Source organism: Hyla sarda, chromosome 7 (genome assembly GCF_029499605.1).
Source record: "Hyla sarda isolate aHylSar1 chromosome 7, aHylSar1.hap1, whole genome shotgun sequence".
NCBI classification, from domain to species: Eukaryota; Metazoa; Chordata; class Amphibia; order Anura; family Hylidae; genus Hyla; species Hyla sarda.
In genome coordinates, this window is record NC_079195.1 from 126,372,942 (window position 1) to 126,375,631 (window position 2,690).

Consider the following 2,690-nt stretch of genomic DNA (forward strand, 5'->3'; position numbering starts at 1 on the left):
GCAGCCAGATACACTGACTCTAAGGCTGAGCCTCATACTTCTACCGAAGCTGCAGAGTTATAGGGGAACTGTAAAAATGAAAGTACTACAGTGTGGTACCCCCAGTGTGGTCCGTCTGTGCCCCCCTAAGGGTCAGGGTTGGAGGAGGCACAGGTTGAACAGACACACTACAAAGGGAGTTGTAGTACTGTAGTTGTTAAAGAAAAAAAAGATGTTTTCATCAGGTTGCCCATAGCAACCAATCAGATTGCTTCTTTCATTCTTTAGAAGACCTCTGAAAAATAAAAGAAGTGATCTGATTGGTTGCTAAGAGCAACTGGACAACATTTCCTCTCCACAGGTACATTTCCCCGATTGTCTTCATATTTAGGATGAGAATCTACTGACAAATTGAGTAGCCAACCATTTCTGGGCATAAAACTCTGTAAGAGACAGCAGTCTGGGGGCATCTGTGGTGGACATGAAGGAAGGGGGGGGGGGTCCAGGGAAATTGAGATTTGACGTCTGCAGCGCACGCTTCTCACTGAGCGATGGGTCTCATCCCAGGTATTGCAGGGGGACCCCCCACGATCAGCTACTTATCCCATAACCCATGGATAGGGGATAAGTTCATTTTTGCCATAGTTCTCCTTTAATTGGCCAGATTACACCCAAAATCGGTCCCAGCCAAACATTGCTTCGTTTCCTGTCATTTCTCCCAGCTGTTCTTTTTCTACCTGCTTGTAAGGCATGCCTACACTCTCTAATTCCTTAAAGTGGTACTCCGCCCCTAGATATCTTATCCCCTACCTTAAGGATAGGACAAAAGATGACTGATCACTGGGACCCCCGCGATCTTCATGCAGCACCCGGCGTTCCAAATAATATATTTAGAACTCTGGGTTTTCGTGGTGCGGGTCGTGACCTCACGCCACGCCCTTTCCATTTATGTCTATGGGAGGTGGTGTGATGTCACAAGAAGGTGTGGCATGATGTCACGAATCCTGCCACAGGAACCAGTGATCTAAACATACTATTTAGAATTTTGGTTGCTGCATGGAGATTGCTGGGGTCCCAGCAGCAGGATCCCCTTGATCAGACATCTTATCCCCTATCCTTTACATAGGGGATAAGATATCTAGAGGCGGAGTACCCCTTTAAGGGACAGTTCATGTACCCAAAAGTTGATCCTTTGCAACCGTATGACCCCTAGCAAGTTCCCTGCATGAATCCCATTCATCAGAAAAAGGCTTGTGCATGGAACTTGCTGGGTGTTCTACGTTTGCCTCATAAACTGCACCACCCAGCACCAGTTGCCTCTCTCCGCACCGCATTATGCAGATCGTGCAGGAGAGCAGCTTTGGTCATCCATGTTTTGCTAACTCTATTTTCACACACAGAAATAAATAAATGAGTCGAACAAGTCAAAGAACAGTTTAAAAAAAGGGGAACTTTATTTATAATTTATTAAAATGTTTGTGTAGGGGATGTTTTGTAACCTCCCATCACTCACAAAGAGCGTACAGTAACTAATACTCAGGACAGGAAAAACCTCCAGAGGGGAGGAAACCTGTAGGGAATCCATGGCTACTGTATTGCCCTTCCTCTGGGCATACTAAAGGAGGTTACCTCTATAATTTGGGCAAATGTTTCTGTGTATGTGCATGATTCCTAGGCCTGTGCCTTCATCCAACGTCTTGCTGTAGGTCCCGAAATGCTACTCCATGTCCTGGAAATAGTGCATCTAAGATAGGGGACAAAAAAAGATAGATTATTTACATGTTTATCATAGAAATGCACATGGAACTGCAATAAAGACCTTTTGGACAAAACAATGTAACACTTACCAGTCACAGTTATGTGCATGACTTTGCATTCCCGTGTCCCTACACAGTGTCCAGCACCGGCCCCTCACTGATGAACATGAGCAGTGTTATTTCTGGGGCTATGCCTTCATCCAACGTCTTGCTGTAGGTCCGGAAATGCTACTCCATGTCCTGGAAATAGTGCATCTAAGATAAGAAAAAATAAAATAAATTATTTACATGTTTATCATAGAAATACACATGGAACTGCAATAAAGATCTTTTGGACACAACAATGTAACACTTACCAGTCACAGTCATGTGTATGACTTTGCATTCCCGCGTCCCTACACAGTGTCCAGCACCGGCCCCTTTCTGATGAAGAATGAACAGGAGCAGTGTTATTTCTGCTCAGTGCTGCTCTTTGGTGGACAATGGTTATGACATCACATGTGTGACACGCTGTTACCTCCTGGGAGTTCTATTTCAGTAGTGCTGCTCTCTGATTGGCTGAAAATCAAAAAAGCTTTCTAATAAATTCTGTATGACTGTTATCTAAGGTTTTTGACAATTTTTATTAAAATGGCGCCACTCCCTGTGGGTGCGTTATATTTGTTTCTCCTAACCAGACATTCTGTATATGTAATATCATTTGGTTGCCCCAACAGCCTGGGCCCCTAGGTTTCTTACATAGATTAATGCTACTCCGGTAGGCTCAATGAGCAGCGCTGGCCGCCGGGACGTCTGACGAGTGACGTCCCTGACGTTGCGGTCTGGAGCGAAGGATGTCACTAGTCAGACGTCCCAGCAGCCATTGATTTAAAGTGGTCGTGGCTCCTGCTGCCAGTTCAAGATCAGACACCATGGCCCTAGATTGACATACTGCAACACCGATCCCCTGTGGCT

At 45.2% G+C, this 2,690-nt stretch overlaps 1 long non-coding RNA gene across 1 annotated transcript; it reads right to left on the reverse strand.

Annotated features, from left to right (window-relative positions):
- Positions 1-1,421: 1,421 nt before the first annotated feature.
- LOC130282449 (uncharacterized) lies at positions 1,422-2,165 on the reverse strand. The gene is made up of 3 exons (XR_008846390.1): positions 2,093-2,165; positions 1,827-1,991; positions 1,422-1,723 (listed from the first exon to the last, which is right to left on the reverse strand). It is a non-coding gene; the product is annotated as an uncharacterized LOC130282449 (long non-coding RNA).
- Between the last annotated feature and the right edge of the window lie 525 nt (positions 2,166-2,690).